The sequence below is a fragment of the Emydura macquarii genome, unplaced genomic scaffold, assembly GCF_026122565.2.
Source record: "Emydura macquarii macquarii isolate MOO-44397 ecotype Brisbane River unplaced genomic scaffold, CSIRO-AGI_Emac_v2 contig_3603, whole genome shotgun sequence".
NCBI lineage: Eukaryota > Metazoa > Chordata > Testudines > Chelidae > Emydura > Emydura macquarii.
In genome coordinates, this window is record NW_027133740.1 from 3121401 (window position 1) to 3140834 (window position 19434).

General features: G+C 42.8%; 1 long non-coding RNA gene across 1 annotated transcript in view; it reads right to left on the reverse strand.

Annotated features, from left to right (window-relative positions):
- The window catches only part of LOC137145623 (uncharacterized), a 64564-nt gene extending 47374 nt beyond the window's left edge, over nucleotides 1–17190 (reverse strand). Inside the window, exon 1 of the long non-coding RNA XR_010917691.1 lies at nucleotides 17043–17190. This is a non-coding gene — a long non-coding RNA (uncharacterized lncRNA). The remainder of the gene's footprint in view (nucleotides 1–17042) is intronic.
- Between the last annotated feature and the right edge of the window lie 2244 nt (nucleotides 17191–19434).

Genomic DNA, 19434 nt, shown 5'->3' on the forward strand with positions numbered 1-19434 from the left:
CTATTTATAAGTATTTAAATTAATGGCTCTCTTTCCCAATCAAACATGTTTGTTTTATGACTGCAGGGACTAGAATGTTAGAGCCCTGATTCCATTTGTCAATGAAATATCTATGAAGTACACATGCCTTTGCAACAAGAGGGACGTTAGTGGTAGGAGCTTGTTTCCTTAACTGGCTCTTGGTATAAATAGGTTAGTACAGGAGCCTCCTCAGGGTGGGCATTGCCTGCCATGTTTTGAGTCAGATACAGCATTATCTTTCCCCATTGCTATGAACTGGCTGGGAGCATACTGTTTGTGTCTATTTTGCCTACCCATTTCCAAATGTCACCAGCCCCCACTACAGGTTACCCATGCCAGCAGCACACCTCCCACAATAAGGAAGGCAGACAAATGCAATCGTCACAAATGTCAAGGGTCTCAAAAGATGGTGCTTCTGATCCTTCTCAAAACCTTGACCCTATGAACTGACAGACTGATCTTCAACCTACAGTAAGTCTCCCATCAGGAAAGCCATATTTCATTGGAACTGTCCTCTCAGTTACATCAGGTTAATGCAAATGGACTTCGTCTAATGCACAAATAAAAGGGAAATTAATATGAGTGGCATAAATGTTTCCTTTTTCCATTCATAACTCAGCAGAGCTACCCTGATAACACATCTTTCAAAATGTCTTACAGTTGCTGAAACATCATGCTTCTGCACAGTAATTTAGGGAAAAACGAATACGTGTGTGTGTGAGAGAGAGAATGAAAATGGAGTACAGGCCTAAGCCATGCAAGCAGGGTGAGTGAAATGCAGACAACCTCGACTAGTCCATGAACAGGTACAGTCAATTAGAATTTGGAAGACAAGGAAGAACAAGTCCACTAATGGAGAATTCTCATTTACATTCAGTCCTCTTTACACTGCTCTGGCGGCATACAGGGTTCTCAGGGTATGTCTATACTGCAGTCGGAGGTGTGATTGCAGCTATGTGAGCTAGCCTGAGCACCAACAGCAGTGAAGCCACAGCAGCACAGGTGTCAGTGCACAGACCCTGGATATTTACTCAGGCAGCTAGCCTGGGCTGCCACAGCTTTATTGCTATTGGTAATCACAGTAGCTAGATTAGAGCTAGCTCAGGTGGCTGCATGTGCTGTAATCACACCCCCAAATGCAGAATAGACACACCCTTAATGTAGAGTTAAATTTATTTCAGACCCCACATTGCAATAGTTTCATTATGTCACAGACTAGAAGCTTGATTCTCACACTTCTCTGCACCCCCTATAGTGGTCTCGTTGTATACCTCCCATAACCACACCCTCATGCTTGCAGCAGGTTTTCGAAAATATGAATGAGAATGCAGTATTTTCACCCTAATTAGGCTTGCTACACAGGAAGAAAAGGAGCTGCTGCAAATCTAGGGGTCTGCATTAGAAAGAAAAAGTCACAAAGTCAGGAGCAGAGAGCTAAAAATAGAATTTGCAAATCTCAGTTCCTAGCAAAGCAGCATGCTTAAAATACAGAGCGCCAGTCTTCAGCTTCAGATAAATCCACAGGGGAATGGCTTTGCCCTCCTTCTCCTGAACATTTGGATCAAGGTGCTTCACAGCTCATGTGCAAGTAAGTGTTCCTTTCAAACAATGAAACATGCTGAACATCTGATATTATCTTTCCTGCTATAGGAAATGGGCCTCGCTAGAACCCCAGAGTCAAACTCTTCCTACTCCTTTTGCCTGAGAAAAGTTTGGATATGGATCAGACCCTTCCCAACTCTGGCTAATCCCTAGCATCGCACTCACTTCTCATTTCAGAATGGATCCTATAGTCAATGCCAGTGAGGCTCTCTGCTGTTCTTGTGCTTCTGCACAAGAGTCAGCCACAGCATGACGTGGGAAATGTAGACCCTGCTCCTTCCTAGCATCTCCACAGGCATAAGCTGCCTGAAGGGCGGAGGGAAGACAGAAGAGGTGACCATGGTCCACCTCTGATCTCCCCAGTAGCCAGCTGCACAATGATGTAGAACATGCTGTACTTACTCCAAGGTCAATGTAGCTGCTACCCATTAGTTCCTTCCCACTCCTCTCCCTGGATTAATTCTGGCTGACTCAGTCAGAATTCCTCCTGGGGACACCAGCTGAATCACCAACTCCCTGCTAGGCACCTGAGGACACACTCCCTCTTTGTTCATAAGGTCTTTGTGGCAGGGAACTTGTTCTCAAACCTCTTTGTAAATGGTTTAGCATACACTGGACAAATAACATACACAGCCTAGTTCTTCTCAGGCTAACTCTATTCATTCTGATTTGGAATGCAAAGCACTCAGTGTGTAAAGATTTCTTAACTCTGGTTTCTGCTGCTGAAGTGCAGATGTTGGGCTTGCTCATGTTTCCACTTGCAAGAGCTCATCACTTCTGCTTGGAGACAAAAATGGAAAGGCAAATCTTGCCCATAATCTATCAGAGGTTAAGCGATATGCTGAAAGTAAAGAGTGCTTTAGGTCCAAACTTGCTGCTGAAAATGCAGCAAGGGTCACCGAGAAAAAGTCTAAATAATTCAGGTAACTTTAATAATCAATTAGTGTAATAATTGTACTCCAAATACTAGAGGATGGGGGTTGAGGGAAGGATTTATAACCTGTGCTCTACGGTTCTCTTGTTCCATTCCTCTACTACAAACTATTTTTCCTAGTGCAAAGATCTATTGGAAACTCCTCTGAAATAAGGATTTACACACACCGATGTAAGATGACCCTTACTCTAATAGCAACATGCAATGCCAAAGGCAGTGCTACTCCTAAAGGACTTCACAAAGCTTTGTAGATTTGCAACAGGCCTTTATTATTCATTAAAGCAGCAACAAAAAACAAGACAAAATAAAAAGGGCACTCCTCACCAAACTCCTTTGCAGGTCACCTTTAAAATTAGAGTTTACAGTCTTTAGATTACAGTTTTTAGGTGCTAAAGAAATCCCTTTGGTTTACAGCTATTCCTCTCCAGAAATATATCTTTTTTTAATATTCCAGTTTTTGTGCAGTGAAAAAGCACCGTACAAGCCATCAATAAATAATACTGTATCAACATCACCGTCATTGGGATCAGCTTGCAATAGGTTCTAACTGTATTTAGTTTAGAAGGTTTACTACCTCTTTTTAGAAGAGGACTGCTGAGAATCTTTTCTTTGCAGTATCCACTGTAAGTAAGTTTCCAGGCATAAAAGGGCAAACAGAATTGTCCCAGTCACTTCTGATCAGATAAAAATCAAGTGATGGAATAATGACATCTATAACAACATTTCATAGCCAGGACAATGTGCTTTACAATCAGGTTTCAGCATGTCTGATAAATGACAGCTCTGCTACTCTTTGCTGCACAGAAGTAGCATAGGAAGAATGACAGTTTTGCAGATGATTTAATAGGACATGAAGTACTATGAAGTACATGAAGTTTTCCTTAGAAAACTCAGCATTGTAATATCCCCTAACTATTATACTTCGAAGTCTTTGGTTTGCTCAGTTTAGATACCTGCAGAGCAAAGAATATTCGGGATGCAGCTTTAATCTCAGAAAATAGAGAAGTCACTGCTTATGCGTATGTTCTAAAGCTGAAATCTAAGGATAAGACTTCAATCTAAAACGATAAATAATTCATAACTTACTCTGACATCTGAAAAGGGACCTGAATATTCATTTGCCATCCTGTTGGTAAAGTCCTTATAAGTTTGGGAGTATGATGAGACTGCGGAAACTTTCTGTATTTGCATAACACTTCCATAGACACTTATGGGAAAAGCCTCTGACAGAGAGATTTGCTGATACAAGACACACTTCCAGAACGGAAGATGCTATAGAAGAGACTGGAGTCTTTGAATCAAAAGTCTCTTTACTTGAAACAATTTCCCCTAGAACAAGTGAGAATTCAGTTTGGGAGCCACACCCAGAAATCAGTCACACATAAAAGATTACTGACCATTTCGCAGTGACTCCCAATCAGTGTGGAAGCTGTTTTCACAGTGCTTTCATATTCAGTAAACAGTCTGGAATGGTTCTCTGTTGTCCTGAATCTTCTATAGTCATTTATGCCCACACAAGTGAAAAGCACAACTGTTCTGATTTGGTAGTATTTTTCACCCACTGCACCAGCAGAAGTGATTACACAAAGTTCAAGGTAATTGAGAATGATTCCTGAACAACTGAGAAGGCCTGAAAGGGACTGATTCTGCACCATGTCTAGTCACTTACTCTCTTGCAAAATGAGTGGAAAACATTACAGAATCAGTGTACTGGCATTTTACACCAGTAGGAAGGCTGTGGAGAATCAGGACTAAAATGCTCATCTGTCTCTCTCCTCAGAAGAAGAAATTGGCTCATTTGAATCTAACCTGTGTGAAGATTTAGGAATTTCAGCAAGTCAAAAACATCAAGTCACACACAAGTTTTTTTGTAGGCATCATGTCAAAGGAGAGTTTTAAGGAGGTAATTGAAAGTGGATAATGAAGTAGCTTTGCAAAGCAACAGAAGAGCAAGTTAACGTGTGTGGAATAGGTTTAAGGCTAAGCTATTCAAAGCATTTGGGCACCCAGTTTCCATGTATTTTAACAGAAACTGAGTAACCCAATCCTCCAAAATGGCTTAAAAACCTCAGCTTAAGTATCTCAAATGATGTCTTTTCTTCTAATGGACAGATTTTCAGAGTCCCATTCCCATTTACACACCTAAAGGAAGTGCGCAGATTTTCAGAAGTGTTCTCAATGCTCTGCCAATTGCTAGAAAATTCAAAACCCATTGGCCACAGGGGAGACAAAAAAAAATGCCAAGCTATTTTTTGGGGAATAGGGGGATATGAGGTAGGGTAGTTTATTCCTATCTCAGCAAATTAGTTTGTTATATAAAGTAAATACAGACACAGATTTGAGTCAGATTCTGATACCTTTACTCATGTTGCTTAGTATCTTATGCTGTATGTTAGTCTCATTCATTTAATAGGATATAAGGCCAAAAAGAACTATTATGAGCATCTAGTCTGACCTTCTGCACTATGAAGGTCATAGACTCTCAGCCATTAGTTTAGTACATGTATTGACTGCGGAGAGAAACAAAGCAGAATATTTCAATTACCTACCTCACCAGGGTGCAATCTATCCTAGTTTTCATTAATGTGTCATAAGTTCATGATTTGAATCAAACTATTACTTCTTGTGAAGAAGATTTAGGTAGATGTAGCACATCTATCTAACCTATCTTAAGGGCAGACCACAGGACTATTTGTGGACTAATATACTACTCAGTGGGCTCAGTCATTTACACAAAAGCCCTTATACACTTTTGTGGCCATGTAAACGGATCTCATTGTAAATGAGAATCAGGCCCATTTTGAGTAAGTGTATCAAAATCTGCCCATAGATAAAGCTAGATATGAATACAATGCCAGGGAAAATTAAAGCTCTCTGATTTTTTGTTGTTGTTGGAAAAATTCTAAAAGTGATTATCTCCTTAGCTTGCAAAAATGTGTTAAGCAAGCAATTTAGAATATAAATGTTTTACATTAATCCAATATGCTTTAAATTGTTTTATGGTATTTTGGCTTCAGCTAGCTCTTTAAAGATTGGCTCCAGCTATTAGCAATAATCACCCATATCTCCCGATGATTGCCTGAGCATTGTAGACCAAAACATTGGGTCTTAGAACTTAGGTGTATTTTAATAAAATGGATGTTATTATTTTAAATTACTAGCTTTAACAGCTATCTTCCAAGATGCAAAGGAAACTAATTTATCCTTTGCTTGTTTCTATATAGATGTGTAGCTATAAAAGGCACAAGACTGAGGAAAAAGTGATTGATTGCTGCCAGTAAGGGATCATTACTAAATAAGGTTTTTGTAATGCCTTTGTCATTATTAGTCTTTTTATTTACAGTAGTGCCCACAGCAGGCTTGGTGCTTTCCAAACAGTCAAGAAGGAAGGGTCCCTACTCCAAGGACATAACTGAAGGACAGACAGACTTCAGATGTACATAAAGTGCATCTTTATTTAAGTTATCTTGCTTGCTTCATTGTAAGCAGCACAACAGGAGTGGGACTTTAAGAGGAATTTTCTTTGGAGGATTTCAAAGTTCTTTATATATATTAAATTTTTTCCATTCCCAATGGGAGGGAAATGTTTTTATCCCCAATCCTCAGCTACCGCCCAGGAGAGCCTAGCATAGTTTAGGAGTGAGGTACAAAGGTCTTCGTGCTCTCTCAGTCTGGGACCAGTGGAATGCTGGGTTGGCAAACCTTAGAGCAGTTGTGGGTGCAAAGGGCCACAAGGGGCCAGAAATGCAGCTGGAAGAAGTCAGCAGGACACCCCACACCATGCCCCCTATGCATTCAGCAAGATGTGGGAGTAGTAGTACAGGAGCTGCAATGCCAGCTCTTCACCATCAGTGGACACCCTTTAACTCAGACAAGTCTCTTGTGGCTGGCTATGCTAGATTTAGGGCTCCTTTAAAAACACTGCAAGCACATCACAAAGCAGGATCCAGGCCATCACCTCTAGTTGTACATAAACTGAAATGCAGATAGATTCAGCAACTAATCCAATCAGTGGCAGATCGAGAGATAGAAACCAGGGAGTCCTGACTCTCAACGGCACATTCGAACCATTTAACAACACTCCCATTTGGCCAGAACTATTCTCTGCCTAGATCACCTGCCATCATGTTAACATGTCCCTAAAATTGAAGAAAAATATGGTATTTTGTTCATTCATTTCCCCTCTACAAAAGTTTCTATTTAATTTAAAATGGACACAGACTAGAGACATTTACCCTCCATGCTCCTAAACCCAGGAACAGCTAATGTAGCTGCACAACAATCAACTTCCGCATAAGATTTGAAATTGATGTAACTCAAAACACTCCAGCTCTGACAACACCTGGTTCTTGCAATCAGTGTTACTCAGGTTGAATCCAATTTTTGAAATAAAGTAGGAAGAAAAAAGTACCTGTAACAATCAACTCCTGTCTGATGCATTTATAGATGTCAGATTCCTTGAAAGAGTCAGACAAATAAAATAAAATAGTTCTTCCACATAAAAAGAACCAGCACAGCATGTATAGCAGGGAAGATGAAATGTACGTGATAAGTGAGGAACAATGCTAATGAAGGCTATGAATGGAGATCCTCTGAAAAGAACAATGCCCCTCCATGCAAGATATGATGTACCCAGCTTGCTAAAGCGAAAAGGGCGAGATTAACATTAGAAAATAATTTACCAAGGTGTATAGTGTTTATCTGTAGGTCCCTCATGAGGGTTTTAGAGGGCGTATTGCATATATACCATTTGTGTAAAAGCCTACTTTCACTGTTCCTTTGTGTCCTATATTCCTTTGTCCCCTAACTTTAACCATCTGCAGATAAAATACAGATACACATTTGACACCAGTTCAGCAAGCTAATTAAGCAGCTTCAAATGCAAGATACAGATGTTTACCCAAAATAGAAGAACACGAGGGAAGGGACTCATGTCCTTAAAGTTAAATGTGCTTAAATAGTTTGCTGAATCTGGGTCTTTGTTCTTTCACTTTGGGAAGACATCTGTATCTTGCATTTGCAGTTTTCTTCAGAAGTTGTTTCTTACTCTGCACCAGAAAAATCAGTTCACAGTTTTTAAATAGTCAGGTCATGGAAGGAGGGGGTAAATCAAAACTGTTTATATAGCTTCTCATAGGGAAAAGAGCCACCAGCAAAACCCATAATTTATATGTATTTAAAGCTAGAAATGAACGGTGGCATTGAAGTGAAACAGAGCACACATGTTATCTATCTGTAGTACTGATATGCCTTCCCATTGCCATAGTATCTGAACACCTCAATCTTTAATGAATTTATCCTCAACACGCTCTGAGCTATTATCCCCAATTTTACAGATAGGGAGCTAAGGCATAGAGAATCTAAGTGACTTGCCCAAAGTTACAGGGTGTCTGTGGTAGAGCTGGAATTTAAACCCAGGTATCTCAAGTCCTAGGTTTGTGCCGTCACTACTAGATCACCCTTTCCTCTTTTTAAGGCTGCTCCCTACCAATATATTGTTCACAACTGTTACCACCACAGTTCACCCTTCCCTATCGCTTATTTTATTAATTGCTTTCACCAATAAAATGAAAAGAAAAAAAAGAGGTGCCTATTCATCTGGAATAAAATATTTTAGACAACTGGAAATTGTTCATTGGTTCAGTCACATCATTAATTTTTATTTTCAGATTTGAAATATGTGATGCATTTAACCATGAGATACCAAAAATAAAGAAATAAAATAATCTTGGAAAAAATGGTTTGCTGGGTAGTTAATTAAAACTACACCCTTTTACACCCAGATTGCAACTAATTTCAGTCTGCTTCATTCTTATAGGGCCAGATTCACCCAACCCCAGTTCAGTAAGTTGTTTTACTTTGAATTACACTACACAACACATTCTTGTTACATTACATTATACCGCGGCAGGTGATCCTCTTCCTCTCAAGGGGGATTCACCCAGAATCATGGTATGCAAAGTCGAACCCACAGTTCCACTTGGAGTTGTGGGGGGTCCCACAGTGGGGTGACCACTTAACTTCACCAGGGGGCTCTACAGGAGTTCCACTGGTGGAGACTGGTAGGGAGAAGTGCTGAATCAAGTGCATCTACCCTGTGCTGTGCTGCACCTTCCTGGCTTTCATCCAGCTGTGCGGCCACAACCTCTCCCTGATAAATTTACTGCCATCCAAGGCCATTCTCCAGGCTTAACATAGCAATTTTCAACTTTAGAGCTCAAGATACTTTACATATGCAAGTAAGCACTACTATCCCAATTTTACAGCGAAGGAGACTGGAGCACCAAACAGTGGCTTTTCCAAGGTCACACAGCAGGAAGGCCGTTGTAGCGTTGGGAACGGAACCAAGTGTCCAGACTTCCAGCCTGATGCAATCTGCACTGGACATTTTTATTTCCACATGCTGAAGCTGATAGAGCCACAAGTGAACCTTGTCTGACCTCCCACTCATGTCAATACGAGTTGTGTGTTGAGGGCAGCTCGAGTCCCCATTGTGCCTATCGCTCAATGGACTGTATGTTGAATTGCGTAGTGTGCAGAAGCCCACACTCCCTATGAACCTGCAGAGGAGTGCAGATTTGTTACTCCCCTCTTCTCAGAAGTGACAGCATGACCCATGCTTTGCATTGGTTGCTAAGTTACTGTAAGCAAGCATGTTGTACCAGAGTCAGCAGTTACTGTACATTCTGGATAGTGACCCACATATATAAAGTAAACCTGCCTTTGATAAGGCTCATAGGTACATACTGCCCTTTCACATCCCAGTGTATGTCTGCTCACTGTCCTGGTTTGGGCTAAGACTCTCCATAACACTTGTCCCCCCCCACTCATCCTTTGTTTCTTTAAGCTGGAGGAATGCAGAGATCCTCCAGCAGGATGGGGCTGCTTTATGTTGTTCTGGTGAAACAAATCAGCCCTAAATCTGGTTTGTCTGGCTACTGTTCTCCCTGTGTAGAGAAATTCTAGGATGATAGAGTTATTGGAGCAGTTCTTAGCCACCCAATCCCACTCCTGGGCACCCCTTAGTGATCAGTGGCTGTCATGGGCATCCAGTATAATAGGTGGGGGAAGGCTTAGCCTTCCCAAACAGTCAGGCATAGCCCTGAGGCCCCACCCCCTCCTGCTATGTCCGCCAGGCTGGCAGGCTCAGGGCTCCAGCAGCAGCTCTTCCCGTCCTTGCTCAGCCTCGCCGAAGAGGATGGGGACATGGGCTGGGGAAACATGAGGCTAGGACTCGGGTGGCCAGAGCCCTGTGGTTTTGGAACTTGGGGCCATGTGTGGCCTGGCAAGGACTTGGGGTAGCTGGGGCTGCCTGGCCGGAACTCAGGACAGCTGGTGCTCTGGGGTCATTGGGGCCACACCCAACCAGTGCTCCATGGTGGCCGGGGGGATACCTGGCGCTGCGGCAATGCCTGGTGCTGGGGCCACGTGCGGACTGGCTGAGACTCAGGGCGGCCAGCACCATGTGGTGCTGGGGCCGCCCAGCTGGAATTTGTGAGTGTCCGGTGCTCCAGGGCAGCAGGGCCACTTCCAACCCAGCCAGGACTCGGGGCAGCCGGGGCCTCACGGTGCTGGGGCCACCCGGCTGGAACTCCAGTGCTTCGGGGCAGCTGGGGCTATGCCCAGCTGGCGCTCCAGGATGGCCGGGGCCACCTGGTGCTGGGACCATGTGCAGCCCAGCCAGGACTTGGGGTGGCTGGGTCGGCCCAGCCAGGACTCGGGATGGCCGGAGCACCCTGTACTGGGGCCACCTGGCTAGGACTCAGGGCAGCTGGAGCCATGGCCACCCAGTGCCCAGGTTGCCTGGAGCTGGGGCCGGCAGCTTGAGCCACCTGGACTTGAAGTGGGACTCCTCCCCCCAGCTGCGGTAGGGGGTGGGAGGGGTGTCGCCTCAGGTGGAATGCCATGGCTAGGAATAAGGGGATGCAGCCAGAGTATCCCCACCAGCAATACCCACATGTCAAAGGGGCTCCTTGGGGCCAGTGGAAGACAGCATACAATAAAGCAGGCTTGAGACTTTATGCCAAGAAACAGCCATCTGAGCAGATATGCCCTGATCCTGGGGATAAGGTCACCTTTTTGCCTCACCCCCTCCACTGCTCATTCACATAGCTCATAGTACCCACAGACAGGGTCACTAATGTACTGCAAAAATTCTCATAATATATTCCAAATAAGTCAACCTGGCTCTAATCACATTAAGGAAAATGCAGAGAACCTGTCAAATAGAGACTTAAAAGCTACTGTATTTTCCTCCTGTGTAAGCTTCTCATTTGCACAATTATTTAATAGTATAACACAGTCCTTTATGACATTCATGTTTCATTCACAAAACAATTATTTTAATCATTGATGCTGTTTTCCCCCCCTTCAGAGTTTTTGTTAATTATATCTTCAGTTTTTGAAAAGTATTTATCATGTGTTAAATGCATGCCAAGTTTACTTTGTAGTTAACACTAAGAGCCGTAGCAATTCAAATAGCTGTATGATGCTTCTGTGTACATGAGTTCAGTGAAGTTTGTGCTTTAAAATAATGATCTTTTAAAACTTTAGTATTTCTAAAGCTAATTGTAAAAAAATACATCATACACATTTGGTTACAGAACAGAACAGTCATCACATCCCCTAACTAGCATATTTTCCCCACTTGAGTGTTCTGACGGCATGGGCAGAAGTTCAAATGGCTCATTTCTCAAGAACATAAGAATAGGTCAGACTTGGTTGGACCAATGGTCCACCTAGCCCAGTATCCGACAGTGGCCAATGCCACGTGCTACAGAGGGAATGAACAGAACAGGTAACCATCAAGTGATCCACCCCCTATCGCCCATTTCCCGCTTCCAGCAAACAGAGATTAGGGACACTTCAGAGCATCAGTGCCACCGTCAGTGTAGACATAACTGACTAATGAGAAATATCTTAGGGTAACAGTCAGATTGTAACAAGTCTTGGCCACTACTAACCTGTGCCAGAACTGAACCATTGATGGTGAAAAGCTCTGTTTTCCCTTAGTCTCCTGAGGATCTACTTCTTTTAATATATACTTTTAAAAAAATCGGTTTATATACTCATGTAATATATAGCAGCACCAATATCTTCACTCCAAGACCTGATTCTTCAGTGCTTTGCAGCTTGCGTACTCATTTACACCCGTGTAGAGTGGATATAAAGTGCTGCCATGCTGATTTGGTTGAGTTTTAGGCACTATGCTCAGGGGTAAATGGCTATTCAAAGGTGCAAAGCAGTGGAAAATCCACTGGGAACACAGATTCCAGCTGACTGGGCAAATCACCGAATGACAACACACACCAGGTCTAGGCCACTGAATCAGGCCCTATGTCATGAAGGTTACACAGACTTTATTCAAGATACAGTTACTTGGAGGGGAAGACTTGGTTTTAGAGGCCTCATGGCAGAATGGTGTTTTATGCAGTGACATGAAGGAAGAGGTGCTTGGAAGCATGACAGATAGCTTCAGGAGGGGGTTCCAGCCATGAAGTATGAAAGAAGTACAGAGATGAGAGCAGAAGAAGGAAGTGGCTGGGTCTCTATCTTGGACAAAGCAAAGAGGGTGAGAGGAGTGAAATGGAAGAGAACACACAGTGGGAGCTATATCGTGCAGGGCACTGCAGGCAGGGGCAGGAAGAAGGTGCCTAATGCAAGTGGTCAAAGGAAGGGAGATCAGGCTCTTTTTTAAAAAAATATTCCTGGTAGTCAACATATCCAATGCCATAAAAATCAGGGTTTATAATAGGAAAAAGCTAGAGCGAGAACTTGAACTCTGTACATGGAGCTATTACACAAAGGAAAACAGTAAACTGCGGTTCAGAGCTGAAGATGTGTAAACTCAGCAGTGGCCGAACTATGGTACATCTACCTGCTAAAAATAACAAACAACTAGCTGGCACCGACAGAGAGCTTAACGGATTGCCTAACCTAGTTCCCTTGGCTATTCATTACCTCTTCACATTTGTATTTCTTGGAAACCATAATGTAGTTTTTATGAAGGAAGAGAGAAATGTTCCTGTATTTATATAGTTTCTAATAGGTAGCAGGAGACAAAAGCAAGTATAGATTTTTCATTCCATAACCTGGTGCAGCTAGTTTGAACTCGTATCAGACACTTGAGAAGTTAATATGTTTCCAAATTACACTCTTGAGATTTGATCTTGTTCCTATTGAAGTCACTAGCAAATGTCTCAGTGACCTCAGTGAGTGCAGGATTGGGCCCTTAGGGAGATAACAGAGCTCAGTAATAGACATTCAAAACGTTGTTAGGAGTGATTTTTGTTGATGCTCATTGATTTGCTTCAGAATTTCACTTTATAACTCAAACAGTTGGAACATTTGGTTATCATCATGAGAAGTTTTGCTGATGCTTCAGGCTCATTTATGTCTCCACTTACTTTAAGTTATTTTCCAGTACAAAGTATGGAACGGGGTAGTTTTAAGGTAATTATCTTCTTTCATTTTGTTTTATATATATATATATGGTAAGATTGTCTTTAAAATAACATTTGGCAAATGCACAGTAATTTGCACATATTAAGGAGATCTATGTGCATATGCAGTACAGAGTGACTCTTACTCCCATAAGGTTTTTGTATATAAAAAAATATACAAAGTATATTTAATATATGTGGACAATTGTTGCTCTTCTCAGCAATATGATAATGTAACCAAAAATAGGGTGTGAAGGAATTAGAATGATAAATCTTAGTATTATACATACTGCAAGCCTTCCGAGGATCTGAGTGACCATGATGGCCCACATTCAGGAAGGTATTTCAGCATGTGCCTAGTTTTAAGCATGAATAGTTCCAGTGAAATAAAGTCTAAGTTATTAAGCCACAGAACACCCTATCAGATATGCCAAGTATTATCCCCATTTGACTGACAAGGAAACTAGGGATCAAAGAGTTTAAGTGACTTGTCCAAGGTTATATAGAAACTCAAGTGAATTGGGATTAGTACATTTCTGTCCCCCAGAATAGGAGATGTTGGGTGGTGAGCACTTTTGAAAGTCTGCCTGCCCCTCTTCCCCACAAGTCTCTCGACTCATAATCCCACACACTTTATGGGTTAGATACTGGAAGCTCTTAGTCTTGTGTGTATTCACTCACCTGACAAGTCAGTGACACTGTGTGTGAAGGATTCTTTATGGAGATCGTGAATTCAGATGAGAAAAGAAATTAAACAATGACTTGCATGTCTAGCATGAAGTGAAAAGCACCAGAAAAATTAGTTTCTACATTGTGTATCTATCTGTATATTCTGCCTTATGACCTGTTAGGGATGACAGAGTTTAGCAGAAGACGGCAGTTCCTGTCTTGCCTGTAACATCATTGTGGACAGCAGTTTGTGGCAGGTTCAGTTAAAATGAGGGGAGATAATTGGTTAAAAGTCAGTCATGTGTTTCAAATAGCCTGGGCCAAGAGCTTTAAGGCTTTAGACCAACCATTCAGTATTGTATCAGGAGCAAGGCCTTTGCACTACAGTGGGTGAGAGTTTAGCTCAGTGGTTCCCAACAGGGGCCAAAAGTGGCCTGCAGGGTCTTTCAAAGTGGCCCTCTGCTCCCCTCCCACTGGCTGCAGAAGGGAACTGCTGTCTAAGGACCCAGGTGGAGCACATTGCTGTGGGGCTACAAGACCGGCGCAGGCTCCTTGCTGCAGCCAAGGGGATGGGAGATCAGTGCTCTCCTCCTCCTGGCTGTAGCAGGGAGCATGCCAAAGTGCTCCGCCTGGGTCCCTAGGTGCTGGGGCCCTGCTGGAACCAGAAGAAGGGAGCACTGATCTTTTGTCCCACTGGCTACAGAAGGGAGCCACTGCCTAGGGACCCAAGTGAAGCGCATGGGGTTACAAGATGTGTGTGGTTTCCCTGCTGCAGCCAGGGGGATGGGAGATCAGCGAGGACTCCTTCTGTCTGACTGCAGTGGGGGTGGGCTGCTGGCAGAGGCTGGTTGCACTTCAGGGTTGTAAAGGTGATAACTGGCCCTCGAGCCAAAAAGGTTGAGAACCCCTGGTTTAGCTGATACGGATGAGACTTTTCAGTAAATTACAGGTAATAAAACCACCTGAGCCCAACTTCCCAATTAGCCCTAGCCCTACTCCAGATCCTTCTATACTGCTTCAGTTTCTGTCCTGCACCTACTTTGCTTGGCTTTTGTTACTAGCACCACCCACAAGCCAAATTGGGCTGCTGTTAGAGCAAGCCATGTGGAGTCTTTTGATCCTGGACTAGGATTTCCATGCTGATTCCAAACCTCTGTGCACCCAGAGGTAGCAGGAAGCTTGGAACCCACTATCCCTCCCTCAGGTGCACTGGTTTGCACTATAAAAATCAATATAAATGGTGCTTTCATGGGTCTATCCATGGGTCTGCCAGTGATTTTTACTGGCAACTCGATCACTCCCATGAAGCCAAACACTCTCCACCCCGCCAGTAGGTGGTAACTTCAAACCACCCACATCCATTATGCTACAGATCAGATTTTCCCATGGCTATCCTTAACAGTATCCAGGATATTTGCAAGTGCGGACCACAGTAATTTTTTGCCCTGCACAGCAGTGAGCACACTGTCACCATTTAACAAATAGGATGTGTTACATGTGCTTGTAATATAGCATCTTTCATATAGAACATTTTACTTTTTAGTAACAAATGAACAAGTTGAAAGTATAAAGCAGTGAATATGGGCTATGGGATGGAGTTCAGTGGATTCTCTCCCTTGATTTGACATCAGAGATTATGCTCTATTTTAGCAAGAAATTATGGGCATGATACAGGAATTACTGGATGAAATTCTATGGCTTCCGTTATGCAGGAGGCCAGACTTGATGATCATAATAGTGCCTTCTGGCCTTCACATCTTTGTGTCTATAAACCCTCATGCTTCAGGGCATAAATCCATCTCTAACTCAGGGGATTAGGAACAAGTTTTCCTTTGGGCAGGTTATTCAATTGTTATCTGCTATAGGGTTTTTTGCACCTTTCTGAAGCATCTGGTACTGGCTTATCAGATACAGGACTAGATGAAGGTCTGGTCTAATATAGGATAGCAATTCCTATGTCTGAATCTGCATTTCTTTGGCCCAGTATTGACAATAATGATGGTTGTAGACATTTAAGGATCTTGCTCATGACATTTAATGTTGGACTTTTTGTCTTTCTTGAAAAATCAAGAAAAGGTTTATTAGGGTAACATTTTCAAGAGTGCCCAAGTCCTATTTACAATATAGATTTGAGATTTTAGGCTTCTAAATCATCTTGAAACTCTTGAAGATGTCCTATCTTGCATACTGCATGGTGCAATGGACTTGGGATAGCTACTAGGGCATTTCTACTGCTAAAATTCATGATTAATCTCTCTTTTCTGAGTTTGTTTAGTCTTCTGAGTAATTTTATCAGCTATTCTTAGTTGTGCTCACAAGTCAGCTGTGCTCTCATGTGTCTGTTACATGATCTTGCATTTGGCTCTGATTCATCTTCAATTCTCTTTTCTGGCTTTCATGGTTGAACTCTTATCTCCCATTGTTCATGCTGCCATATGGCTCCTATTGTTTTTGCAACTTGGAGTTAAAATAGTGACCATTATTTTTCAATCCAGAGGTATGTTCTGATTTCTCTTATTGGATACTACTTTTAATTAGTATTATTGATGCTTTGTTTTATTTTTACATTTAGCATATGTTAGAGGCAAGATCTTTCCATTATTGACATTCATCCTTCTACAAGTCTCTTCTCATGAGTGTATATGGCAGTTTTGTTCTCATCAACAACTACCTTTCTCTTGAGGTACCTATCTCTTCAACTTTACATGCACAAACACCTCATGAGTTTGCTTTCAGAAAGCACCACCACCTTTTTATGCTGTTTGGGGAACGAACACAGGATCCCTATAGGCCCCAAATTCCTAACACTTGGGGTCTCTAAAACCCTGTATCACAAAGAAAGCCCTTAAGGAAAATGGAGGAAATAATAATGAAGCCCCTATCAGTTGAATGCACACAAACCTGAACAGGAAGAGCAACTGGCTTTGAGTTTAACTAGAGGTGAACTTTAGCATGAAACTTCAGATTGGGTACTCAGCAATGAGGATGGTACTAACTAAAGCATTACAGGAACAAAATTTTCCCAAAACTCCCATGTATTCATATCTGGAGCTTGGGTCAGGCCCATAGTAGGGTCACTTACCCAGTCTACTGTCAGTTCATCCATACCTCAGTTTGCCCCTCTTTTCTATTTTCTCTTCTCCCATCAGAGGTCAGCAGTCTCTCTACCAATGGTATGTGTGGCAAAGCATCCTCTGTTGCCTCATCAGCCTCGGCATTTTTCCCTGAGGTGGTGAGGGCCTGGAGTAAATCATTCTTACTCCAGAGGCTTTTAATCCTGCAGTCCGGTTTATTTTTTCACTGGGCCTCAGAGTAGGCCCAAGTAGTTCTCTTACGCCACACAAAACCCAAACTCATAATACAAAAATAAATACCTTTCCCTGCCTCCTCTCCAGGCTTATTACACTGACGTCTGGTTGCTGGTCTTTCCACAAACAGCAGTTAACTGGGCTGTTTCCCCTATAGAAAGGAGAGGAGAGCAGCCTTCCACTTAGAAGCAGCCTTTTTTCCCTGCTGCAGCTTATTTCTCATCTTTTTTTCTCTCCCCCCAGAAGAGAGGTTTTTAAAGGTCACCAATGGCCCTTAATTGGACTCATGAATCCCTAATTAACCTGAGGTAACCTCTTTTCGGTTCACAGGGAAAAGGGCTGATGTATCTAGGGCTGATATATTTGCCTTCCCTCACTCTCTTATCACTTGCTCCTTAGACACTTTTGAGGAGCAGGGGATGCTGTCCAGGGTTCTCTGCTTGGGGTCCCCTTCAGAGTCCCTTTGTTTAACCCTTTGATGGTCATGCCTGTTCCTGTTATTTCATTTGTCGTCCCCTGCATTCACTTGAGTCTCAGGCTCAGTAGCTTCTCCCCTCAAGCTGGGAGGGTGGCGCTTTTAGCTGTGGGAGGGCGTCCCCGTACCCAATAGGCCCACTCTCTTATAACTGTCAGGTCTGACTTTGTCACAGCAGGCAATTTGAGACTTTAGCAAGTTGAGTGGCTTGGCCCTGTAAACCGGGTAGGAATCCTCCTCCTCTTCCTGGGCAAAACCAGAAACCAAACATAAACAAAGCAGTCCCATTAGCTCACCCCCAGGCTCAATAGTCCTTATCCCTGTAGGGGAGGGGTCTCCATAATACTAATAGAGGCAGCAAATTACTCTAAATGATGCTTAAGTTACAGGCAGCAGTCTGCTCTAAGCCTCAGTCCACGTGCTCCTCAAGGCCACCTCCTACCTAGAGCAGAGTTTCTCAACCAGGGGTACACAAAGGTCTTCCAGGGGGTACATCAGCTCATCCAGATACTTGCCTAGTTTTACAACAGGCAACATAAAAAGCACTAGTGAAATCAGTACAAACTAAAATTTCATACAATGACTTGTTTATACAGCTCTATACACTGAAAAGTAAGTAATATTTATATTCCAGTTGATTTATTTTATAATTATTTGGTAAAAATGAGAAAGGAAGCAATTTTTCAGATATAGTGTGCTGTGACACTTCTGTATTTTTATGTATGATTTTGTAAGCAAGCAGTTTTTAAGTGAGGTGAAACTTGGGGTATGCAAGACAAATCAGGCTCCTGAAAGCGGCACAGTCGCCTGGAAAGGTTGAGAACCACTGACCCAGACTGCCTGTTGACCAGGTCTTCTCCTCTGGCTTCTCAGCACACACATACCTTCCTTCCAGGTTCTTCTGTAGCCCATCGCTCGGCCTCCTTTCTGGCCCTTTCTCCCCTCCTTTCCTTGTTCCTGGAAAGCTTCCCAACACTCCTGCCAACTCTCCCCAGTACTCAGAACAGGCTGCCTCATATTTCCCAACAGGATTAGCTGCCATGCACTTGCTCCCTCAGTCACACAATCAATGGAAAGGAGAGAATTGGGTGAGTGTCAGAACTGAGACATGAACCCCCTTAAAGGCCCAGCTCACTCTGTGACAAAGCTCATCTCTGAAGGGAACACAAAACTATTCAAGAACAATGTTTAAGAAAGTAGCTGAACAACCAACCTATCAGACAGCGAGAGCCATCAAAACTTGTACTGAGGGGCCACTCATGTAAGAAGCTGAGTGACTCTTGGGAGGTACTGAGTGCCTTCAACTTCAGTGCGTTGAGATACCCCAACAACTCTTATGACTGAGCACTTACAACCAGTGACAGAAGGAGAATGATAAAGAGCCTCTTATTCTGAGATGCAAGAAGCTATGTGCTGAAAACTGCCTGCTTTCCTCAAAGAATGTGGTATCGCAGCCCCATGTGCTCAATGCTTGTCCACCCCAGTCCATGTTCCTTCTGAGGCTAGATAACCTCCTTTCTATTTTCTTACTCACTGTTCACTTTCTCAGTTTTGCTCTCTCATGATGCTCCTCCTTGAAGGTCTCTCTTGGCTCCAGCAACCTCAGAGTAGTTGTTGAGACAGTTTTATTGATGCCTCAAATTATTTCCAGATTCTTCTGATCATCAGTTGTTTAGATTAAGGCCCCACTCTGAATGTACTTTGCAAGGAACAAAGCAACTCCTTATTAGCAGAATAAAGTCTGGGTGTGAGGTAGTCCACAAAAAATATCTGGAGGCGTACAATAAGTTTGTGAGCCATTATCTGAGTGCCATTATTTTAAAAGTTGAATATAGAATGTCTACAGAAAAACCCAGCAAGTCTCTCTACCATCTTACATCTTTTCAATAACATCATGAAGTCTGCACCAAACAGCATCAGAGTCTTGGGAAATGCTGGTGAGATTTAATAAAGTAGATTTGCCTATAAACAACATGCCAAAGT